Source organism: Anolis carolinensis, unplaced genomic scaffold (genome assembly GCF_035594765.1).
Source record: "Anolis carolinensis isolate JA03-04 unplaced genomic scaffold, rAnoCar3.1.pri scaffold_9, whole genome shotgun sequence".
Taxonomy (NCBI): Eukaryota; Metazoa; Chordata; class Lepidosauria; order Squamata; family Dactyloidae; genus Anolis; species Anolis carolinensis.
Window position 1 is genome coordinate 15532270 of NW_026943820.1, and position 26610 is coordinate 15558879.

A 26610-nucleotide genomic window follows, 5' to 3' on the forward strand; every position below is an offset into this window, starting at 1 on the left:
TTCAAAGCCTGGCTGCTTCCTGCCTGGGGTAATCCTTTGTTGGGAGATGTTAGCTGGCCCTGATTGTTTCCTGTCCAGAATTTCTCTGTTTTTTTTAGTGTTGCTCTTTATTTACTGTCCTGATTTTAGATTCTTTGAAATACTGCTAGCCAGATAATTTGTTTCACAATAGGAATCATATGTGCAAAATAATGATAATATATACACAGTGTGAATTAAATAAATAAGCTGGTTGACAAATCAATATTGTATAGATAGGCAAAACTGAAAACATTTTGTAAAAAAAGAATCACATTGATGAACTGGACACCTAAAAACAGCTGTGGACAATGACCCAGGTGAGGAAGAAAGTATGTTTCACTTCTTAAAACACACATAAGCAGATAAACAAATTGCTGCTCCAATTAACAAATCAACAAGAAATGCAAACAGAGGATTAACCTAATTTGTTCATCAAAGCACAGGGCTAGAAAATTAAAAGAGAGGGACTTATAAACATCAAACTCAGATGACAATCAACAACGGTCCAAACCCTCACAACTCTTTCAATGAGCAACTAAATCTAGCAAACAAAGGGTTGCAAGAGATAATTGATTACATAATGTCATTGACCTCACACAGTCCCTCCCTAGAAGCACTGTGAAGAAAGCTAGTAAAAGTCATACTCCAAAATGCATATCAGAATTATTTATGAGCAAAACTGTGCATCCTTTCCCCCCACTACATCACACCACCTTGGTGTTTGACTCATATGATAGGAGCCTCCAGTGGTGCAGTGGGTTAAACCCTTGTGCCGGCAGGACTGGTGACTTGAAGGTTGGGTTGCTGACCTGAAGGTTGCAGTTTCAAATCCAATCTGGGGGGAGCGTGGATGAGCTCCCTCTATCAGGTCCAGCTCCATGCGAGGGCATGAGAGAAGTCTCTCACAAGGATGGTAAAAAGATCTAAACATCCGGGCATTCCCTGGGCAACGTCCTTGCAGACAGCCAATTGTCTCACACCAGAAGCAACTTGCAGTTTCACGAGTCGCTGATGACATGAAAAAAAAAACCCTCATATGATCGTATTAGAGACGTATTGCTGACCTTTCCCTACTTATGTATGGTATCCAAATTTCTGGAATGGTCTGAATATTTGTATTGAGCTTTTTTATTCCAGAATTGAATTGGGCCAACCTGATCCAATCTGCAGCTGATTTGAATTGACTCTGTTTGCTTTGGGAGTTGACTGGTTTTATCACACAGCCCTAGTAATTTGCTTTTATTTCTCAAATTCCAGGCACAAAAAATGGAGTTCTGTCGTGAAACAGACTGAAATGAAATTAAAAACTGTGGTTGAAGATCAGGACTAAAGTGAGTATATGTTCATAGAACTGCATTGTAATCAATTTGATTAGGTTGTACTTCTGAATACCCCGGCTTTGCAAGGGCAAAAGTAAGTATCAAGTAATTCTATGCAACACCTCTCAAAGAAATGATGGACAAAAAGCAGAAATGTGATCAACTGTATTACAGCATAGTGCTCTGAGGAGAAAAGTATAATAGCTCAGAACATGAGTCCAATTAAACTCCATATTTTTATAAGATATATGGTAAGTACAGTTTTTTTTAAAAAAAAAGATGTATATTGATCATCCCTATTTCTGTTTTTAAAAATCCAGTATCAATGCTATTATTTTCCATGTGGAGTCAATGACATTTGCAACTTTCAGAGTGTATGTATTTAAGGTTGCATTTTATGCAGTGCTTTGTAATTCTGTAATTCTGCCAGATATTTAACAATTGCTTCCAATGTACTTGGGGAAATAAACCTCTTGAGGACCAACTTGTATAATCAGGTATGAACACAGCCACCTAGTGAGTTCAATGCATGTGGGAGATGTTTCGTATAGTAATGCATGTTAAGCTTGCAGTAGGCATGTGTAAAGTGTTCTCTGTGCTATTCAGGCCTGAAGAATGTTTTGGTCACAAGTTACTCGGCCGTGCGAGCTGTACTGTCTTGCATGCCTGTTTTCTATTACAGTCCTGAATTTCAGGTTTCCACTGCACATCTTATCTTCCTGCTTGGGAAATATTCCTATTCACAGTACCTGGTTATTATTACTATCTGTATCTGCCCTCTTGGAAAGGCAACAAAGCTCAACACTGAAGACTGAAGGATGCTTTACACTGGATAATAGTAATAGGGTCAATTTTTTTTGAGTGACTGAAGTATCCTCCCTCTATGTGTACTCATCCTGACCCCTCAATGATGTAAACTATTCTGTATTGTCGAAGGCTTTCATGACCAGAATCACTGGGGTGTTGTGTGGTTTCCAGGCTGTATGGCCAATGTGTTCTAGCAGCATTTTCTCCTGACGTTTCGGCTGCATCTGTGGCTGGTACCTTCAGAGGATCTGATGGTGGTCAAGCAAGTGGAGTATATATACCAAGGTGGGAGGAAAGAACCATTGTCTGTTAAACAAGTGTAAAGGGTGCAATTAGCAAACTAGATTTGTATGTGTTGAGTGGGATCCACTCATTAGTATGCGAGTAACCATGACCCTCCAAGGTGTAGCTAGGTTAGATCAGCACCCTGAGTAACTTTCCTATCTTAGAATAGAGTACCTACAGAACAGCTTCATTTCTTTCTCCAAACCATTGACACACAAGCTCCTTAAATCAAGATCTATAACCACCGCATGCACAACTCCAACCTCAACAGTGTGCTTCGGCTAGTTTGCACTTTTTCACATGAAGCAGTTGTGAATCATCTTCCCAACACTAGCCCCATGCTGTTGGTAAGGGAGTGGAGTAGTGGAGTGGCAGTACTGTAGCGGAGGAAGAGATTTTTAGTGGAAGACTGAGTACTTCCCTGAATAGCGTGAGCCCCTCCTGACCTCTATCTGCAGCATCCTTCCTTCTCTCTTCAAGCCCATACAACTGTTGCTGATCATGCTTAGTGCCCAGAATGGGCAAAGGCGTCTCCACTAACGAGGGCTTGAAGAGACGAAAATGGGAGAGTTTGAGGACACTGAGCCATGGAAGGATAAACTGAGTTAGTGGGTAAGCATTTTGAATACATCACTGTCCATCACTGGGATCGGGACATTCATAGGGATACCAAGATGCTTGTTTATAAAGCTATTGTCTTCCCAACTCTGTTATACGCCTGCGAAACATGGACCATCTACAGACGTCATACTCAGATTCTGGAACGATTCCATTAGTGTTGCCTTTGAAAAATCCTGCAAATCTCTTGGGAAGATAGGTGGACATATGTCAGCCTGCTGTAAGAAGCAAAGACCATCAGCATGGACATGATGATCTTTCGCTACCAATTTTGCTGGACTGGCCACATTGTCTGAATGCCCGATCATGGTCTCCCAAGGCAGATACTGCACTCCCAATTCAAGAATGGAAAATAAAATGTTGCTGGACAGGAAAAGAGGTTTAAAGATGGGTTAAGGCTAACCTTAAAAACTGTGGCATAGACACCAAAAGAGAATTGGGAAGCCCTGGCCCTTGAGCAATCTAACTGGAGGTCAGCTGATACTAAGAGTGCTGTGGAATTTGAAGAGGCATGAATGGAGGGCAAAAAGGAGAAACATGTCAAGAGGAAGGCATGACAAGCCAACCCTGGTCAGGACCGACTTCCATCTGGAAATCAATGTTCTCACTGTGAAATAACATGCAGATCAAGAATAGGTCTCTAAAGTCATCTTCGGACCCATCGTCAAGATGGAAGGCAATCATAATCAGACACAAGGAATCGCCTAAGTAAGTAAGTTCATCATTGCCCATTCTAAGAAGAGTCTATGTTTTTATCCCATACATCTTTTAAACTTTGTTACATTCTTCTATGCTTTCCCCTCCTAGTCCTTCTACTATGCTCTTCTTTAATACGTGTGTTTTTAATTGTATACAGAAGCACACAAGGAGTGGCTTCACCATTGATTTATACAGAGCCATGCATATATATTTAACAATACCCTTTTGTGATGTCCACCTGTTTTATTGTCAGATGGATGACTGAGAAATATCCTGCATATGGTATCATCAGCATTATGATCAGAGAAACAACACCTACAAAATCTATTATTCATTAAGTGTAACCAATATATAATTTAAAACAGTGGGTTTTGTCAAATAATGTTAGGTCAGCATAATTTTCTGCCTATTACTAATATCTATAACATCTTTGCCTTAGTCAGCTCTATTTAAATATGCAATCATTTACAGCTTTTGACTATATTGTGTTCACACTCCCAATTTCCAATATTCAACTACTACAAATTTTATGCTGACATCAATAGCAAACTATTAAAGACAGTATTTCATTATTGGTTTTTCATCCCAAAAGTTATTTACAATTATATACTAAGCACTAATATTAAAGGAAACCATTTAAATGAGGTGCTATCTGCTTTAACAATATGTCTGTCACAGAATGAGATTGTGTTTAAAGATTTTATCAAGAAATGGTTGTTTGCTGAGGTTATGTTTTGTCCATGAAATATGCATTTCATATCTCTTTCATTTCATTAACATAATTTAATTTGTGCTTTGCATTTTGTGCATAATACATATTTGATTTACAAAACAAATATTTCCATTAGAAAATGAATTTCATGCAGGCAAAAAGCAGAACCAAATGATGTATTGAAGGAAAATAAGAAGAAATGAAATGCATTTTCTCAGTCTATTAAAAAATCTATGGCATTGACAGAAAGTGCACTTAGTGCTACATTTAAAAAATAGCACATATGTCAATGTATTAACAAATAGAATTGGAAATACAAATATTTCCCTATATCAAGCCAAGAATCTCTTTATTTTAATTGAGTTGATTTAAAAGCCCCCAACTACAATTTAATTTTTATTTCATCATGTGGTGCAGTGGCTGATGCCATTACATCTGTGCAAGGCTGGCAGTCAATATGCAAAGAGGTTTTACCTTTTTAAAAAGTTACCATTGACAAAAGCAACAAATAATGTAATGGTTGGAAAATGTGAAATTATTAATTTGCTGATTGCCTTTGAATGTTCGGAAAAGTGGGTAGGAAGGGAAATGAGTTTGAAGTAATGATAAAAGGACTTGTGCCAGATGATTCTAAAAATCCTGCCCCAAAACACCAAAGAATACTATGGGGATTTTCTTTGCTCCTTCTCCTACTATGCTCCTAGGGGGAGAGGGGGCAGTATCTGGAATCTTTTTTTTAATATAGTAGAATGTAAAACAGGAAAAACTGTTAATATCAAACAAAAACAGCTATGCTGGATCAAATTATGTAGTATCTATTTATTCCAGCATCCCTTTCTGCAGTGGCCAACTTAGGGGTACATCTACACTGTAGAATGAATGCAGTTTGATACCACTGTATCTGCTATGACTCTATGCTAAGGAATCCTCAAATATGTAGTTTGGTGAGAAACTAGCATTCTTTGGCAGAGAAGGCTAAAGATCTTGTAAAACTACAATTCCCATGATTACATAACACTGAAGCATGACAGCGAAAGTGGTGTCAAACTGCATTCATTCACAGTATAGATGCACCCTAGGAAGCCTATTTTTAATTGTGTCAGAAGCGACTTGAGAACATACTGCAAGTCACTTCTGGTGTGAGAGAATTGGCTGTCTGCAAAGACGTTGCCCAGGGGACACCCAGATGTGTTACCATCCTGCTGGGAGGCTTCTCGCATGTCCCCACAAGCTAGAGCTGACAGGTGGGAGCTGGAATTTGAACTGGCAACCTTCAGGTCAGCAGTTCACCCGGCACAAGGGTTTAACCCATTGCACTACTGCAGTTCCTAGGAAGTCTATGGGGAGCTCACAGGCAGGCTGTGAGCAGAATAATGCTTTCTCGTGGTTGTCTCCTGGCATTTGATGTTCAAAGCCATGCTGCTTCTGATCCTGGAGTTAACATATAGTTATTGTGACTTTACCCCTCAATAATGAGGGGGAAAGTTGTTTTATGCCATTTTTGGGGTAGTCCTGGGGACTAAAATGCCCCCAGATCAGCCTGGGGATTTGGTGGGTTTAGGGGGCTTCTCAGGGGATCCCACAGGCTTCATTTAGGGGTCCCAAGTGAAATTCTCAGCCAAAGAATTGTGCTGGAGGAACTTGAAAGGCCTACATAAATGTTCTATCCAGGATTTCTAAGTCCTTCAGCACAATTCTGTGTTTAACCTCTGGCAAAAGCTGACTATAGAGATTCCTAGACAAACTGGTGAATAATCAAATCTGCAAGAGTAAACCTGTAAATGTGGAGGATGACTATAATATTTTCAGGGAAAGGCAAGAAAGTGAATTCCTTGCCTGCAGTTATTATCCCAAGCACATTTAATAAACAAGATGGTTTAAGGACTAGAATATTTACAATATTTAGATAATTTACAACATTTTAGGTTTTTTTTTCCATGTCAGGAGTGCAAGTCGCTTCTGGTGTGAGAGAATTGGCTGTCTGCAAGGGTGTTGCCCATGGGATGCCTGGATGTTTTATCATCCTGTGGGAGGCTTCTCTCATGTCCCCACATGGGAAGTTTGAGCTGACAGATGGGAACTCACCCACCCCCGGATTCGAACTGCTGATCTTTCCATCAGCAGTCCTGCCGGCACAAAGGTTTAAACCATTACACCAGTGGGGTTCATAACATTCTAGGTAAGCTAAGGTAACTATGACTGGAAATCACTTGAGTCACACTACATAAACGAGGACAAAAAGTCACCATTGCACAAATTGACATATTCTGATATAGGGAGAATCAAAGTTGCATTGTCAACATGTTAATTTGTGTCTTTTATTTGCATGTTGTGTATTGTGATTGCACGTCCTATACTTTGCATTGCAGTTGTGCATCATGCATTGTGCTTAATGGCATCGTTGACATGTGTTGTGCAATGCTGATGCTCTGCATAGTTGCATAATGCTAGCATAGCTTATCTCCGTATGCAGATATTCACGATATGCTAAGGGAATGTTGGATTGAGGCCTATATCTGTTATACCTGGAGCTAATTAAATGTTGTAGAAGGACTGATCTGAGAGCGACAGAAGAAGGTTAGAAGAAGGAACAAACTAACAAAAAATGGAAAGCAAGATAGTGGAATTGTGACACTTTTAAGAATAAAAAAGGATGGCAACCCAATTCTGCATGTTTCTTTATTTAAAGTCTGTTAGAAGTATCCTAGGACTGACTAGCCCTCCTATCCCTGATTTCATTATGTATCAGAAAGACAGATAATACTCTTGAGCAAAGGACCAGAAGCTATACAGCCTTATTTGTGTGTGGATTCTAAAATCACTGAATTCAATGGGACTTGTTGCCACTGTGTAATAGATTGCCCCGTTTTAGCATACTGAATGTTGCAAAGAGCTTACCAGACAACATCTAAGATTTTTAAAAAATTATTCAAGAAAAAGACAAAATAAAACACGCAAACAGATATTTTAGATATATAAAGCTATCGAAACTACGCACATACACACTGTACATTACAACTAAACTCGCACAATTAAGCAACTATCAAATAAGCATATAAACTTTCCATTGTCTATCAGATGGTTACTACTATCCCTTATTAGTCTTATTCCCTTTAAACAATAATAGCTAATGTATACAAAACTATACTAGTTCATGAATTCTACAGCTGATAAATGCTCCCGTTGGTGTGAAAAAATGATGAACAGGTCCCAAGCTTCCTTAGTCAGAGATTTCTTCTTAGTCAGCATATATTGTAACAGAACTGTTGTGTTATGATCCAGTGGATTCTTTGAATCCCCCTCCGCCCCCCCCCCCCAAAAAAAAATCCAGCTTCAATCTCCAGCATCCGGCTTAGGACTAGGGAAGACTTCTGTCTGAAATTCTGGAAGAACATTGTAAACATACTGAAAGATCTGGATGGCTCAATAGCCTAACCTTTTCATAGGGAAATGTTCTGTGTTGATTTTTACATAGACTGATCTGCTATCTCAAGTATTTTTTAAATTTTAGTTTGCATAATAGCCTAACTACATATTAAATCTTAGAGGATGGCAATTGAGCTATATGAATGCTTGGCGGAGGTAATGGCTGGATGAGGAAAAACAAATTGAAACTGAATCCAGACAAAACAGAGGTGTTTGCCATCAAGAGTCCTAATCTGTGGATGGAGGTGCATCAACCAGTTCTGGGAGTGCTCCTGTATCCCTCTCTCCAAATGTCAGCTCAGAGAGATGTGACGGTCAGAAGTGCATATTCTGTTCTGACAGTTAGATCAGCTGTCGCAATTTAAGTGAAGAACTATCTCTTCTGGCAGGCCAACCCAGAGAGTTTTAATGACGAATTTTAAACTTGCATCTTATTTTTAATCTTTGTTTTGTGTATTTTAATATGTATTTTGTGGAAATATATTTTAATACAGTATGTGTATTTTAAAGAATGTTTTAGATAAATGTGTGTTTTAAAGAATGTTTTTAAATTAATGTTGTAACCTGCCTTGAGCTGTGAGGAAAGGCAGGCAAAAAAAATTAAAGCAGCAGCAGCAGCAGCAGCAGTAGTAGTAGTAGTTGTTGTTGTTATTATTTAGTCTTTCACATCAGGGTACAGTCCAATTAGTACTACTCACAAGTTGCTCTTTCAGACATTCACTCTTTGCCAATCCTTTGTGATTTTTGTTCATGTTGGGCCAGTTTTCTCTTGGCATTGGCTTCTTGGCTATTCTGAGAGCTTGCTTCAGAATGCTTTAATAAATTGACCTGGAAGAGGAACTTCAGCTAGATTCTCAAAAATACACAACTCTTAAGTCATAAACTAAATTATGACATTTATGTCTGCATAAATCAGGAGGAACTTCATGGGTAGAAGCTCAGTGGAGCAATGAATTCAATGTCGCAGAAGAGTACTATTAAGCAGTCAAGAATCTGGCACTCTTAAAATGTCTGTCTTGATGGAATTCATACAATCATTGCAAAATGCATATTCTGTCCAGGCATCGGTCCTTGAGTTGGTTTCTAGGTCCACAGACATATCTGCACTATGGTCCTTGAAAATCTTTGCTAGAGAGCTCTGCTGGTGGAATTCTTTGCCCCTTCCCAAATTACAATTTCCAAAATTCCATTGGATTGAAACTTTACAGTTAAAAGTGATATCAAACTGCTATAATGGTGTAGTGCAGATGTGCAATGTCTCTGTGACAGTTTTTGAATAATGGTATCTTTCATATTATCTATGTTAGCCTCAAAACAACAGTGAATGGGACAAAAACTTCTGTATATGTTTTCAGTTAATGTTTGTGGAAGAGATCACACAGTGCAGATGCACCTTTGGATTTGCAGAAATTCTATAGTCAATGCAGGTGGCTTCCAGTACTTTAATGAAAGATGCTAACTTTAACAAAGTTATCTCAACCCACACTTGTAACAATTTGCTGCTCTTGTGTGCCTTCAACTCAGCTCCACCTTATGACAACCGATCACTTGGTGCTTTTCTTTGGAAGCTAGCTTTTTCATTTCTATTATCCATCACCTCCAAATGCACTGTCTAATGATTAATTCCTGGGTCATCTCTGTTTAATTTAATATGAGCTTTCTATGAATTCTCTTAAATTATGAGATCTTCATGTCTTTCTTAAGTTTAACATCATCTTCAGGCAACGTGCCCCTGAAGGCAACAGAACCATGTAATAAAAGGCCAGAGAACTGGCATGTAATTTGGGGGGTGGGGGTGGGGGGTGCGGGTGGGGTTGGTTAAAGGAAGTTTTGTAAAATTATTACTCTTCATTTTTCTGTCTCCTTAGGGTGTTGGTAGAGATTGTAGGAGTCTGGAAGAGCAATACACATTTAACCAGTTTCCTCAAAAGCACTGTGTTTTCAATGGCTCAGTGCCAGAGGCATAAGGAAATCCCAGGGATCCAGTTGGACTCCCGCCTCCCTTCAGGGTTTAGATGGGTCAGAGGGGAGCAGAAAAATAACAGTTTGCACAAGGCCAAGAAATTATTGCCTTTAGTCAACCTTGAAGAAAAGATAAGAATATTTATACTGAACTCCTGCTTTAAAGGCATAAGTAATTGCCATATTTTAGTTGATATTAGAATGTCAGAGGTCTAAAATTCTGAATGAGGCATGAGAGGAAAGAAAATCAGAAGGGGATCCTACCACTACTTGTACATATAAAGTAATTTATGGAAACTCACCAGTAGCTGTTCTGTGAGTTATAAAAATAAACTCTTGTCTGCTCTTACTATTACATCCTCTGACAAGTGCTTGTATTAGTGTTACTTGAGAATGGAGGTGAGAAGTGATGCTTTCGTATTTAGCATGTTCTTGAAACAGAGGGTTTTTCTGTAAAGAGAGAGACTGTGTATAGGACTGACAAATTTATTTTATATATTTATTTTTCCTCTTTTTCGTCATTAATTCCTATGCAGAAAATAGTACCATCTTCTGGAATTCATATTCCTGAGTTGAAATATTATTTTCTGTGCAGAAAATGTTTTTTGTTTTCATGCAAAGCACTCATAACCAAATTTAATGCAGAATAAGTCCCAACCAGGCCTGTAGCCGGGGGGGGGGGGGGGGGGGTAGGGGTTCAACCCCCCCCCCCCCCAAATTTTTCAGGTTAAAAAAAACTGGTTTGCTCATGAACCAGTTAACCAACTCCCCATGCTAAGTCTATGAGATGCAAAAAATTAAGAGTCTGTGATGAACCATGGGCCTTGTAGTCTTGCTCAGGACATTGTAATCCCTGATGAAGATGAAAACTTGGGTTTTTTACCTTCCCAGTCTGAACTGGATTCCTCTCAGCCAGATCCTTCCCAGGCAGATCTGGAAACCTTGCACCTGCAAGAAAGTTGTGCCCCAGAAGTATGTCAAACAACCCCAGAGCCTACTTCTCCCGTGTTCTTGCGCCGGGAGTTTTGTAAACAACAGAGAAGTTTGGATTCAGCTTCGCGCAGGAGTGCGAGGATAGCAGCTAAGAATGTTGCCAATTAACATTGGTTCTCGTGAGAATCTTTAAGGAGTTTAACATCTGGTCTCAGAGTTTAGCTTTCGTTTCTGATTCCCAGAGAACCGCTTTGGTGAGAAAGTTGGACTCTATATAGGTGTTTTGCCCGCGTAGCAACTTCGCGGAGTCAATTCGTCAGCCTACGGAGCGAGTTGTGTCTGGACAGCGCGCTCCGATTCAAGCCTCGCTTCAGCTCAAGCCTTGCCTTGCTATCCAGCCTTCGCCTTGCTTCCCAGCCTTTGTTTACCTACGGACTTTGCCTTGTTTCCCAGGACTAATCCTTGCCTTGTTTCACGGATTTCACCAAGTTATTCCACGGACCTTGTTCTTGTTCTTAGTTACCTTGTTCCACGTTCAAGCCTTGTTTCAAGTATCAAGTTATTTCCTAGCCACGCTCAAGTTTTAGGGACTAAGGACCTTGTCATCTCCCCTCACTTTGCTTGGCAAAGTGAGTGTTTCGGTTATTGGATTACAACTTTGGACCTTAATATTTCTTATTGGACATTGCTTTTTTGGACTAATTCTGACCTTTCCTGAAGGGTCTAATTCTGGACTATTTTCTATACTTGTTTTTATTAACTTTATATATTCCTTCAATAAAGATATTAGTTAGATTCTGGCCTCTGTGTATGGTTATTGGTGCCTCTGCCGCCTGGGTCGTGACAGTTTGACTCCGCCACCCATAAGCACCAACTAACCGAGGCCAGGATGTCTACCGGAGCCGCGCCGGCTGGACAGCCGCTCAGTTACACCATCAGCAAGGACGAAGTGGACCGCATCCGTGACAGACTCAACGCGCAGGATGGAGAAATAAAAGGGTTGAGGGAGCGCGGAGTTCGCCTCCCGGCCATGGCGTTGCCTACCAAGTTTTCTGGAGAAGCTGCTAAGGTTCATGTTTTCCGCCGCCAATGTCAAGCTTATCTAGAGGCCCGTGATGCCGAGTTTCCCCAAGAAGACATCAAGGTGGCGTGGGTCTACAGTCTTCTAGACGGACCAGCGGCTAGCTGGGCGACGGCCCTGTTTGATCAAGCCTCCCCCCACCTAAGTTCAGCACAACGCTTCTTGGATCACCTTAAGGAGACCTGGGGAATCGAGGACAATTTGGAGGCAGCCGGTCACAAACTCCGGCGCCTCCTTCAAGGAGACAGACCCATGTCTCAGTACATAGCCGAGTTCCGCGTGCTGGCCCACAACACCGGCTGGAACGATGTAGCCCTCAGAGGACAATTTCGGGAGGGTCTCAACATTGAAATGCTGGAAGAAATCTCCAAGGTGGATCCTCCCCAGACCCTCGAGGCACTCATTGATCAATGTTTACGGGCTGAAGTCATGATTGCCAACAGGAAACAATGGGTTCGAGGCCAGGGCGGTAGAGCCGGGGCAAAACCCCCCGCTCCCGCCAGTGTTCAGCCACGTCCGGTGTGGAGACCCCCGCCGCCAACCCCATACCCCAGAGGAGGCGAGGAGGTGCCGATGCAGTTGGGCAATGTGCGTCCCAGACTAGATGCCGCCGAGAAGGCCCGTCGTCAACGCTTGAACCTCTGCTGGTACTGCGGGAACGGGGGCCACTTCGCCAGAGAGTGCCCAGCCAAGGGGAAGCCTGCCGCCCGTCTTGCGGCGGCGTCCTCCACGGAGTCGAAGGCGTCTGAGCCGACTGGCACACAGCCGGCGGGGGAAGCCAACGACCGGGTGTAGAGAGGCTCGCCAACCCGGTCAAAAAATCCATCCAAGAGCCGCCAACCGGGGTCCTGTTCCTTCTCGTGGTCACATTATGGTCAGCAAAAAGGGGACCCGTCATGATCCACGCCATGATAGACTCTGGAGCTACCAACAATTTCATCGATAGAGAGTATGCCGACTCTCTGGGATTACAATATCATGATTTCAAGAATGCCCGTGTGGTGCAAGCCATAGACGGCCGTCCCCTCAAGACGGGCCCCGTAAGCCAGTGGTCGGAACCCACCAGGATGTGGATAAGGGAACATATGGAAGAGATTTCCTTCTTTGTTACCGAGGTTCCCCATTTCCCTGTGATTTTGGGAATTCCATGGCTGACACTCCACGACCCTAACATCTCCTGGTCCAACAGAGAACTGCAGTTTGCTTCACCGTACTGCCAAAACCATTGCCTCGTAGCCAAGGTATGCCATGCCACAGACTCCGAGCCCATCATCACCTTGCCAAAGAAGTACTCCGAGTATTGGGATGTATTCAATGAGAAAGAAGCCGAAAAATTACCCCCACATAGACCTTATGACTGTGCCATTGACTTGGTGGAGGGGGCCCCGATCCCGCGAGGGCATCTCTACTCCCTGACTGAACCAGAGCAAGAAGCTCTCAGGGAATTCTTAGAGACAAACCTTCGCAAGGGGTTCATCAGACCCTCTCAATCCCCAGCCGCCTCCCCAGTGATGTTTGTGAAGAAGAAGTCAGGGGAATTACGCTTGGTGGTGGACTACAGAGCATTGAACAATATCACCAAGCGGAACAGCTATCCCCTGCCCTTAATCTCGGATCTACTGGACCGACTTCGAGGAGCCAAGGTCTACACCAAGCTGGATCTTCGGGGGGCTTATAATCTAGTTCGCATCAGAGAAGGGGACGAGTGGAAGACCGCCTTCCAGACTAAATTCGGATTATTCGAGTCCCGAGTTATGAATTTCGGTTTATGCGGAGCTCCCGCAACGTTCCAGCATTTTGTCAACGATATTTTTCAGGACTATCTAGACAGATTCTTGATAATCTACCTGGACGATTTTTTGGTGTTTTCCAGATCACAATCAGAACATGAGAACCACGTCAAAATGGTGTTGCAACGACTGCGGGATCATGGACTTTATGCCAAGCTAGAAAAATGCGCTTTTGATCTACAAGAGGTAGATTTCCTTGGCTACCGCATCTCGCCTCTAGGGCTTTCCATGGATCCAGCCAAAGTTTCAGCAGTATTGGAATGGCGGGCGCCAACTAACAAGAAAGAGGTGCAGCGTTTCTTGGGGTTCGCGAACTACTACCGCAAGTTCATTCCAGATTTTGCCCGCTGGTCCGACCCCATCACTAGCTGCATCCGTGGAAAGCAGCCTTTCCGCTGGACTGATCAAGCAGAGAAAGGGTTCCAGCAACTGAAGAAACTATTCACCTCCCAGCCAATTCTACAGCACCCAAATCCTGGAACCCCTTTTGTGGTGCAAGCGGACGCCTCTGATGTGGCAATTGGGGCTGTACTCTTACAACCGGTGGGAGATCACCTCCACCCCTGTGCCTTTTATTCTCGTCAACTAACCACACCAGAGAGGAATTACACCATTTGGGAAAAAGAACTACTGGCCATAAAGGCAGCCTTTGAAACTTGGAGACATTGGCTAGAAGGGGCCAAATTCCCCATTGAAGTCCACACTGATCATCGTAATCTAGAACATCTAAGAACTGCCCGCAAACTAAATCAGAGGCAGCAACGTTGGGCTTTATTCTTTGAACGTTTCAACTTCCAGATCCATTATGTGACCCCAGCTCAAACCAAGCAAGCAGACGCCCTGTCACGTAAACCGGAATACGCTGCAGGACGCAAGGAGACCTTTGAATCCCAACTGCTACAACCTGAGAACTTTGCCACGCTCACAGTGAGGAACACCAAATCCAGTCCCATTGGTTCAACTTCCCCTACTCCAGGACCCATCTGTGCTCAAGAAATCAGGGCTAGTCAGCAAGCAGATGCCTGGGCGCAGGACCAACTTCGCCAAGGTCTGCATTTTCCCTTTTCGCTTAAAGATGGGCTGCTCTGCTATAGAAATCATGTTTATATCCCACCCGGACCGGGCAGGGAAAAAGCGCTTCGTCTGTGTCATGACTGCAAACCAGCAGGACACTTCGGACTATTTAAAACCATGCATTTGATCCTAAGAGATTTTTGGTGGCCCAAGATCCGCAAGGATGTGGAAAAATATGTCAACACCTGCCCAGTATGCCAGCGCTCCAAGATACGAAGGGAGAAGCCCTCAGGGCTTTTGCACCCCCTTCCTACCCCATCTCGCCCATGGGAAATAATTTCCGCGGATTTCATCACTGACCTACCACCTTCCTGTGGATTCACCACGATCTTAGTGGTGGTGGACCTATTCACCAAGTTAGCCCATTTCATTCCCTGCGAAGGCCTCCCCACGGCCAAAGAAACTGCGGATCTATTTCTTCAGCATGTTTTCAGACTACATGGATTGCCCAAGAGTTTAGTCACAGACCGTGGATCTCAATTCACCTCTCGTTTTTGGAAGGCACTACAAAAACTACTGGGCATAGACTCTCGCTTATCTTCAGCTCATCATCCCCAAACAGATGGGCAAACGGAGCGCACCAATGCCACTTTGGAGCAGTATCTTCGCTGTTATGTAAACTACCAACAGGACAATTGGGCTTCTCTGTTACCACTGTCTGAGTTTGCCTACAATAATGGAGTTCAAGCTTCTACAAAAGAAACGCCGTTCTTTGCAAACTACGGTTTCCATCCACGTTTCTTTCCCCCTGTCATTGAAACTTCAGAAGTTCCCGCAGCAGAGGATTGGCTGCAGGAACTCACAGCGGTGCAACAACTTTTGCTCCAGCAACTGGACCAAGCCAAGGAGGACTATAAACGCCACGCTGACAAACACCGCCAGCCGGGCCCCGAAATCAAGGTAGGAGATCGGGTTTTTCTGTCCACTCGCTTTCTGCCCTCCCACCGCCCATGCCGGAAGTTAGATGCCCGCTTCATTGGCCCCTATCCAGTGGTGGCGCAATTAAACCCCGTGACTTTCAAACTCCAACTTCCGCGTTCAATGCGCATTCACCCAGTGTTTCACCGTTCCCTGCTCCTTCCGGCGGATGGTGTGCGTCCTGATACAGACCAACCGGCCCCCCCTCCTGTTTTGATGAATGGGGAGGAGGAGTTCGAGGTTGAGGACATTTTGGATTCTCGCTTTCATCGCCGCCGCCTACAATATCTCATTGACTGGGTGGGTTTTGGGCCTGAGGAACGCTCTTGGGAAGACGCCTCCACAGTCCATGCTCCTGATCTAACCCGTCGCTTCCATCTGACCTATCCCACCAAACCGCGACCTCGCGCCTCGGGGAGAGGACCCCAGTTTGGGAGGGGCCCTGAGGAGGGGGATAGTGTGATGAACCATGGGCCTTGTAGTCTTGCTCAGGACATTGTAATCCCTGATGAAGATGAAAACTTGGGTTTTTTACCTTCCCAGTCTGAACTGGATTCCTCTCAGCCAGATCCTTCCCAGGCAGATCTGGAAACCTTGCACCTGCAAGAAAGTTGTGCCCCAGAAGTATGTCAAACAACCCCAGAGCCTACTTCTCCCGTGTTCTTGCGCCGGGAGTTTTGTAAACAACAGAGAAGTTTGGATTCAGCTTCGCGCAGGAGTGCGAGGATAGCAGCTAAGAATGTTGCCAATTAACATTGGTTCTCGTGAGAATCTTTAAGGAGTTTAACATCTGGTCTCAGAGTTTAGCTTTCGTTTCTGATTCCCAGAGAACCGCTTTGGTGAGAAAGTTGGACTCTATATAGGTGTTTTGCCCGCGTAGCAACTTCGCGGAGTCAATTCGTCAGCCTACGGAGCGAGTTGTGTCTGGACAGCGCGCTCCGATTCAAGCCTCGCTTCAGCTCAAGCCTTGCCTTGCTATCCAGCCTTCGCCTTGCTTCCCAGCCTTTGTTTACCTACGGACTTTGCCTTGTTTCCCAGGACTAATCCTTGCCTTGTTTCACGGATTTCACCAAGTTATTCCACGGACCTTGTTCTTGTTCTTAGTTACCTTGTTCCACGTTCAAGCCTTGTTTCAAGTATCAAGTTATTTCCTAGCCACGCTCAAGTTTTAGGGACTAAGGACCTTGTCATCTCCCCTCACTTTGCTTGGCAAAGTGAGTGTTTCGGTTATTGGATTACAACTTTGGACCTTAATATTTCTTATTGGACATTGCTTTTTTGGACTAATTCTGACCTTTCCTGAAGGGTCTAATTCTGGACTATTTTCTATACTTGTTTTTATTAACTTTATATATTCCTTCAATAAAGATATTAGTTAGATTCTGGCCTCTGTGTATGGTTATTGGTGCCTCTGCCGCCTGGGTCGTGACAGAGTCCCTCCAGAACTACAAGCACTATCTCAAGCAAATATTGACAGGCCTGTAGCCGGAGGGGGGGGGGTGGGGCTAGGGTTCAACACACCCCCCCGGCCGATTTTTTTTTCTGGCTACGGCCCTGGTCCCAACCTGTGAAGATTCTCATCAGCCCAAGATTCTTCTCATCTTGCCATTTGAAAAACATCCTTTTTACCATTCTTCAAAAGTCATAGGGAGGAGGGAGCAAGCCTGTTTGCTGCTGCCCTGGAGACTAGGATGCGGAACAATGGCTTCAAACTACAGGAAAGGAGATTCCACCTGAACATCAGGAAGAACTTCCTGACTGTGAGGGCTGTTCGGCAGTGGAACTCTCTGCCCCGAACTGTGGTGGAGGCTCCTTCCTTGGAGGCTTTTAAGCAGAGGCTGGATGGCCATCTGTCGGGGGTGCTTTGAATGAGCTTTTCCTGCTTCTTGCAGTGGGTTGGACTGGATGGCCCATGAGGTCTCTTTCAATTCTACGATTCTATGATTCTATGATTCTATGATCATTTTAAAGGTAATGTTAAAATACTGAGTTATGTATTACTTCTAAATGAAGAACACAAGTGTAGAATAGAAAATAGAAAAGTGCTGATACAGGGAACTGAGCTTGTTTGCTAGCAAGGATATTGGAAGAAATCCATCTCCTCAAGCAGGACAATCTCATCATATTAAAAGTTATGGATTTCTTGCTTAAGCATTCCACATGAAATGCAGGACTGTAGGAAATTTGCCTCTGATTATTGAGAGAGTTTAAAAAACCTAAAAAGTCAGGAAATCTAACATTTCTTTAATGTTTTTGCCTTCATATTGGTATATTCCCTGGAATGAGTTCTTCAATTGTACTGATGGATTAGTTTAGTAAGGCAGTACTATTTACTTGCTTAGTAAGGCTCGCATATTACTATGCAGTATTCTGTACTGAGGAGCCCCGGTGGCGAAGTGTGTTAAAGCGCTGAGCTGCTGAACTTGCTGACCAAAAGGTTGCAGGTTCAAATCCCGAGAGCGGAGTGAGCTGCTGTTAGCTCCAGCTTCTGCCAACCTAGCAATTCGAAAACATACCAGTGTGAGTAGATCCGGTGGGAAGGTAACGGTGGTCCATGCAGTCATGCCGGCCACATGACCTTGGAGGAGTCTATGGACAACGCTGGCTCTTCGGCTTAGAAATGGAGATGAGCACCAACCCCCAGAGTCAAACATGACTGGACTTAACATCAGGGGAAACCTTTACCTTTACTTTATTCTGTACTGAAGTAAGTGGAACAGATTTAGGTTCATGACGTGTGATAGTTTTGCTAACTTTGAGAGTCGGCATTGTATAGTAGTTTGAGTGTTGTACTATTGTTGAAAACAGGAGCTCTTTTGTAAGGAAATCGTGTTCTTTGGCTGAACTGAAACCATTCCCTCATATCTACTTTCTTTATCGAGTTTCCTACTGCCTAAATTTAGATTGGAACTGTTTGGAAGAGGGTCCTATCTTTCCTTTTCTTTCAACGATAAGAAAACATGCCTGGTGACTTCCAATATTTAAGAATGTACTCCTGGTATTGGTGTCCTTTCTGATTTATAGTGGCTCTAATTGTGGGGTTTTCTAGGCAAGATTTGTTCAGGTTTGTTTTCTAGGCAAGATTTGCCTTCCTTTGAAGCTGAGAGAGTGTGACTTCCCCAGTAGTTTTCATGACTAAGTGGCAAAGTCCGATGCTCTACATTCCATTGCCTCTCTAAACAACTACTGCTGTAACAGTAAATTTCAAAATAACTCATTCCACAACCCTAAATGTATGTGAGCATTTGCTTTCCTGGAAGAGAAAAAGGTACTCTGCACATGCTCGGTGGCAGTCAGTTATCTGGACACTTCAGGACGGAATACTAAAACTGAAGACAAATTCTTGAGTTAAGTCCCAATTACATGTATTCCCTATGTAAAGGCAAAAGTGTGGGAGAAAAAAAAAAGAAAGCTGGGCCGTGACAATGTGCCAGACTTCTACATTTGCAGCACCCTGAGTTATGAGTGGCAAAGATTTGTCTATTAAGAGCCATTTTAACAAGCCATCTTATCCTTATTCCAGCTTTACCTAATGATCCTTGGATGTGTGCATGTGTGAGAGTCTAGATTTATGCTCCTAACATTGTAAAAAACTTCAGATTGTTTGACCCTGTAAACACAAAATTCATGTATCTCACCCTGGGACAAATGCATTCTTTTAAAAAGCAGCATATGGGCAGCCTTGGACTGATGTTAGTTTATTGTCACTGCTTGATAACATTTAATGGAAAAGATACAAGAGTGCCAAAGAATTTTAATTATTTTTGTGATAAAGTTATATGTTCGGCCTTGAAAAAGTGAAGATAATGCTGGGATTCATTATTATTCCCAGTGTGTTTAAACAGACGACACAGAATGCAAACAAAAGCAGATGAAATTTGAAAAGTATTATCAATATTGCAGATAGCAGATGCCCTTTCCAATCAGAACAAGAATATCTTCTATAGCAACTTTATGGTTGAGTAGTTTATTCATTTCTATTAGAAGGTTGTACGTTTCTAAAATATGTAGATGATATCTAGGAAACCAACCAACCAGTAGGGTCATTTTGCTTGTTTTCCTAAATTTATTATTTTCACTTCTGCAGGCTTGATCTGAGGTGCATTAACATGGGAGAGAAATCTTTTTGTGTGAGAATTCTATCTTATATATTTGACCTTTCATGTGTTCCACCATGGTACGGGAAAGAAAACAGAAAGAGGTGTTTTAATGTTCTCCTGTCAGAATGCTGCATTTAAAATGGTAAGTGGAAGAATTTTGTTTTGTTTGTGGGTTTTCTAATTTGCAGCTAAGCTATTCTTGCAAATGAAGTACAGCATATATGTTATACTCACACTTTTAAAGTGAGGCAAAAACTAAGAAAAATATTTTGTAAGGCCCTGTTTGATCGCAATATAAATCTGTCGTTTTCCAGAACTAGATCTGAATTGGGAAGAGGACTCTTCATTCTCGATTGTTGTTGAATCATAATATGTGAAAGAGAAATGCAAAAGTGAGTATCAAGATGTCAAAAAATATTTGTCTAGAGGTACCTATGCACTTGAATTGCATCTTAACAATAAATCCTTAAATGTTTTACTTATGTGTTTTTATGTGTTTTTATCTTTATTTGTGGTTTTTTGTTATGAACATCCAAGCCTGGTGCAGATAATTTGGAGTTGTTAGAAATAGGAATTTTTTTTAGTGCATATGGATATTTAAAAAATTGATAAATAAATATGATGAAAATCTTAGCCAAACCTTCTCCCATTCTCTCTATTGATTTTGTGGTGTACTATGTCATTCATATAAAGAATGTGAAATTAAAATAATTTCTCAACATTTATGGCTGTGTGGTGCAATACAGAAGCTTTTATCTTCTTAGCAAACTTAGCAAACTTAGCAAGAATAAAATGTACTCCATAAATGTCAGGAGACAGACAGATTTTAAAAAGTAATATCCTGAGATGTAGACAGAGTTCCAAGGCATATCATATTCTTTTCAGCCAAACAGAAAAGGACTGTACCATTTGCGTGCCGTCTTGTACTGAGATTTGACAACTGAGGAGAAGAAATGACCACCAGAAGTGAAAAATCCTGCTGAGTAGCTGTAATGTTCAGGTACAGCCATCTGTTAATATTTGTCATTATTTTAAATGTCTGGGATAGGTATACTAATACAGGAAAGAAAAATGTGTGTAAAGACATTTAATCTATATAGAGTGCAATGAAATTCAAAGAACTGGAACATCTGGTTATGCTAAATGAAGCTAAAATACTGTTTTAAACTATAAGTAACTTGCTACAATGGATATGTGTATATTGTGGTTTGACTTTCAGATGTGTGCTTCTTGAGTGGCTCTTTCTACTCTGCAGCTTGTGAGATAATAGTAAGCGGGAGATGGATCATTGGATGGTCAATTCTTGTATAAGAGGAAAGAGGAGAGGGATAAAGCAAGGAGGGTGGATGGATGGATGATGATAATGCTATGAAGCAGGACCCATGGAAATGCTCAGTTGTATGCACCTACTGCATCCTTCTGCATGTACAGAGGCAGCCCTAGGTTTTTCGCTATGGAAGCAAGCCTAGGGCCGTGCGCCCCCCCAAAATTACGCCCCCCCCAATATACGGGTGGCAGCAGCAGCACGCTCTCCAGAAAGGCCTTGCTTTCTTGCGAGATTTCGCGAAATCTCTCAGAAATCTCGTGAGATCTCACAGAAATCTCGTGATATTTTGCAAAATCTCACGAGAAGAGCGAGGACTTCCTCGTTCCATGGCGAGCGACCCAATGGTTGCTGCCGCCGCCGCCGCCTAGAGACCCCCTAAGGGCTGCGCCTCAAGCGACGGCTTCAACAGTCTCCATGATGAACTGGCCCTGTGCATGTATGTACCTTTGTTGTATGTATGCACAGGTCCCTTGCCACCAGGCAACAGGATGGAATCAACCCTCCTTTTATCAACCTAATGCAATCCAGGGTAACAAGTGGTCACATGTGGTATTAAGGAAGTGAAGCTAAGTAACATTTATAGTGCAAACCAATGCAGCATATTATTAAAGAATTAGACATGTTGGAGACATTCTAGAAAACACCTTGGAGGCAGTTGCTGCCATTCAAAGTACTGGTCAAACAAGGCAGGAAGTTACTGGTGGAGTTGTTGCAAGGGATGACCTTATCCCAGGCAAAGGGTAAAGAATGGTGATAGTGTGATAAAGCTGAATGACTATTGTCTTTGGAACAATCATCAGCAAGTGACCAACATTTCAGCCTGTTGTTTCCCTGAGCTCAAATTTATATATTTTGTGTCAAAAGCATTGCATAAATAAGTTTAAAACTGATGAAATAAAGGGAGCACAAGCAGCTAAATAATTTTAGACCAAAAACGGGCAACAGTGACTGCAATGTCTGTAGCTTTAAACAGTTCTTCCTTTGTACATGAGGCAGGGCATGGTGGGCAAGTATGCTGATGTTGAGTTGTATGTTCTACTCCACAGTCGCACAAAGTGGAGGATTCTTCTAGGCCAGTGGTTCCCAGCCTTTGGGCCTCCAGGTGTTTTTGACTTCAACTCCCAGAAATCCCAGCCAGCTTACCAGCTGTTAGGAACTGTGGGAGCTGAAGTCCAAAACACCCGGAGGCCCAAAGGTTGGGAACCATTGTTCTAGGTAGTGCCATTTTGCCAGGTTGTCTTTTGATTTGCCAACTCCACTTTGAAGACTGTTCAGGGACTTCCAAGCCGCCCATTCTTGGTTTGTCCATGAAGGAAGACCCTCGGGGCGGGGGGCCCGGGGGGGGGTCCAGTTGGATTTTGCTGCCCACAGGGATATTCTTGCTGTTGCTGGGGGGACATTTAGAGGAGTGGTGGTTCTCATGAAACTTTTCCTTGATTTAAATCTACTGGGAGGAAGCTGATAGCCATACAGTGGGTAGCTTTCACAGTGTTCAACCTTATTTCTCTCGCAATTGGCAGCTCAAATGTCAGTGAGTAATGAGTTTGACATCACTTTAACTGTCATGATCAGTGCTATGGAATCATGAAGGAGTTGTAGTTTTACAAAGTCTTTAGCTTCTCTGCCAAAGACTGGTGGTATCTCACCAAACTACAAACCCCAGGAGCATTGAGGCACAGCAGTTAAAGTGATGTCAAACTACATTAAAACTACAGTGTAGGTGTACCCAGTATCTGCTGCTAGGTGGAGTAATCTTTTCCAATATTGCATGGATCAGAATTGTGAATTTACACACATACAAATAAATTCTTGGATCATTCTGCCAACATACATGCTTATGCAACTAGATGTGCATGTAAATAATTGAAAGAGGGCAAGAAAACCAAATGGGATACTGCAATTGATGCAAAGGGATGGGGGAGAAATCATATCACTACATTTACTGTCGGTTGAAAGCCATACATGTGGCGGAAAATATACTGATATGTTTGATACACAGAATAGGAGCTCTTACTTAGGAAAATAGTATTGATGCTGTCAGATATCCTAATTGTCTGGTTTGGAAAGTAGTCAAAGACTATTGGAAATATGTGCAGAAAGAAATTCTTGCAAGCACAGCAGCTCAGCACATTTAATGCATTCTTTGGTGAGATCAAAAGGAGCCAAACCATTAAAAGCTGGAGTACTGTGAGAAAACCCTTGCAATAAGTTTCAAAAGCCAGTGGAAATTCCATATAATGTGATGGACTTTCTGCCTCATATTTTTCCTCCACTGAAACATTGGGAGGTCCCCCCCTTGTTCTTAATCAAACTGAACTTGATCCTCTGGTGATGAGTCAACCACTACATATTAATGTGATTAAGTGAGGCAGGGTTTCAGTCTGTGAAAAGGTAAAATTAAGCTTCTTTGTGAAGTATGGATTTGAAATATGGTTACCATCCCTAAATGATTTCTAAAGATAAAAAGAAACGAGAATGAAGAGCTGGATTATTATCCTAGTTCTAAAGAAAAATGTCTGCAACAAAGATTTGCTTTACTGCCCCCATAGTTCAGGAGAATTGAATAATTTGAATGAGGACATGGCTGCCCAACAGAAATTGCAAATAGGAGCACAGCACATTACAACACTTGGTTCAGGTCCTACTTGTCTTTTTAAATCAACAATTCATTCAATTTTGAGAAGCTAATCACCATCACCTCCCCAGTGCATATGTCCCCCATCCTATCCCAACTTCATATTATACTGTAGTTATAAGTTCTGACGTTACTTGAATGGTTATCACAATTCAATTTGCAATCTGAGCCACACTTGTGATGTGGGCTTTGTTAGAAAGTGCATGTCTGCAACAGCTAGTCAGTATCATTAAGGAGGAGTATTGGCAGTAATAGGAGCCCCCAGTGGCGCATCAGATTAAACCGCTGAACTGCTGAACTTTTTGACCGAAAGATCAGTGGTTCGAATCCAGCAAGTGGGGTGAGCTCCCGCTATTAGTCCCAGTTTCTGCCAACCTAGCAGTTTGAAAACATGCAAATGTGAGTACATCAATAGGTATTGCTTTGGTGGGAAGGTAACGGTGGTCCTTGCAGTCATGCCAGCCACATGACCTTGGAGGCATCTATGGACAATACCGCGTCTTCGGCTTAGAAATGGAAATGAGCACCAACCCCCAGAGTTGGACACGACTAGAGTTAATGTCAGGGGAAAACTTTTACCTTTACCTATTGGCACTAATGGTAATAGGAAATGAACTTTACTTTTATTGTAGGAACACCGTCAGAGATCAGAAAACTTTACAATGTTGTGAGACTAAACTTAGCTACTAGGCTGGGATGGGGACTTGACCTTCCCAGTAGGCTCAGGTAAAAGCAAACTGCTATGGCCTCTCCTACCTTATGTGTTCTTCCCCATTAATAACTTTGGACATCTTGACCACACTGACATTTGTTGACTACATGTATCTTGCCTATCCTCTATGAAATTTTGGAGGAATATATGACCTGGGTAGTATCACTCTCTCTCTCTCTCTCTCTCTCTTTTTTTTTTGCTCATTTACACTGTAAAATTAGTGCAGTTTGACACCACTTTAACTGTCGTGGCTCAATGCTGTAGACTCATGGGAGTTGTAGTTTTACAACATATTTTACTTTCACTGCCAAATAATGATGGCGCCTCACCAAACTACAACTCCCATGATTCCATAGCATTGAACAATGGCAGTGGTGTGAAACTACATTAATTCTATAGTGTAGATATGCCCTTAGTTACATTATTGTCCTTTGGGTAGATGTATGCGGATAGAAGAAGTTGAGTAGTTCTAGTTACTGCATTGTCTTGCTTTCATATATCTCTATGTAAAATATACAATGCACGGTTAACGATGTAATGTAACCTGCAATTTTATCCTTAGAAGTGAAAATATTGTCAAAACTAAATGCTCCCGAATAAAGCATAATCTGTTTAAAATCCCAGTGTAAAATTGATTAAAATGAAAAACCACATTGTAGTTCTTTTCCTAAGAAAAGTGCATCCACGGGTTTCTTACCTTTGCCCTATGATTATATAATAGATTTTAAGTCTCTGATATCTGCAAATCTACATCAAAATATATTCTATAGCTGTAGGAAACAGCTCTGAATTGTTAACCTTCTCCCCAGGTACTATAGGCTACACACTGGGAGATTAGATGTATATTTTCTTGGAGATATGCCACCCATAGAGGAGTCCATATTTACATCTTTTGTTGATATTTTTTATAGATTAAGAGTCTCTTTACTTGGGTGATAATTCTCCTAAGTACTGTAATTTGCTGCCTCTAATATTTGTCTTGAGTCCTAGTTTGCAAAATATATTTGAAACCACTTTATAAAGTCGCATAATTGCTTCTTTGTAGAGCAGGCATAATGAGTAGTTTCTTTATCCAGCCTTTATCCTGTTAACCTCAGAGGTGAGTGACTGCTTGCTGGAGTAGTTGGGGAATGTCTTAGCGCTGTTGAGCCATTTAATTTCAGGACTAATTTCATAGCAGTGACACAGAATTGGCCACGAGCGAGCCAGCAGTTATTTCAAGGGTTTTCAGTTAGGACTTGATGCATTGCTGAAATGAAAAGGAAAAAGGCACTTGTGGATGGTTGGGTCTTTCCCCCCAAATGCACAAATTGACTGATGTTGACCTATGCAACTTACATAAGGACACTAATGTGCAAAAACCTTTTTTCATCGTAAGTCATATCTAGCACTGTAAATAAGGAATATTACCTAATTTTCATTTTTACTTATTTTACTCTTAGTTCCCCTCCATTCTGTACAAACTCAGTTGTGACCAGTTTCTTTGCCATTTTTCCTTGGAGGTCCCTGTTAGAATCCTTGAGTTGGAAGAGACCACAAAGCCCATCCAGTCAAACCTCATTTTTCATACTTGAATACACAATCAAATACTCCTGAAAGATAGCTAACCAGCATCTCTTTAAAAATCTCCAGAGAAAGAGGCTTCACTACACTCTGAGGCAGTATATTCTACTGTCATAGAATCAGAGTTGGAAGAGCTGCATGGGCCATCTAGCCCAACCCCCTTCTGCCAGGCAAGAATAGAACAACCAAAGTACCCCTGACAAATGACCATCCAGCCTCTGCTTAAAAGCCTCCAAGGAAGGAGCCTCCACTGGACGTGGAGGCAGATAATTCCACTACTGAACAGCTCTTACAGTCAGGAAATTCTTCCTAATGTTCAGGTGAAACCTTTTCTGTAACTTGAACCCATGGCTCCATTGAGTTTTAAGAACTCTTCACATCATCCAAAATTTGGCGGTAGTAACTTTTTTTGCCCTTTTGCCATGGAGGTTGCTGGCTCCCATCACACTCAGTAAAATTACTTCCAGGGTGGCTTCATGGCAGAATTGGAACAAAACCCCTGCCACTGTTGATAAATTGCCAGCAGAGGACAACAGGAGGCTACCCGTCTTTCCAATGGGAAAGATGGGTTAAGCCGGCTTAAACATTCATCCCCCATGTGCTGAAGTAGGGGGGAAACTGGGACAGT

General features: G+C 42.2%; 1 long non-coding RNA gene across 2 annotated transcripts; it reads left to right on the forward strand.

Annotated features, from left to right (window-relative positions):
- The first annotated feature begins 1166 nt into the window (after positions 1-1166).
- Positions 1167-21226, forward strand: LOC134293668 (uncharacterized). Of its 2 annotated transcripts, XR_010000624.1 has the most exons (4): positions 1167-1352; positions 19733-19887; positions 20060-20137; positions 20631-21226. It is a non-coding gene; the product is annotated as an uncharacterized LOC134293668 (long non-coding RNA). The 2 variants fall into 2 exon arrangements; XR_010000623.1 differs by lacking the exon at positions 1167-1352 and having other exon boundaries at positions 17341-19887.
- Positions 21227-26610: the final 5384 nt, after the last annotated feature.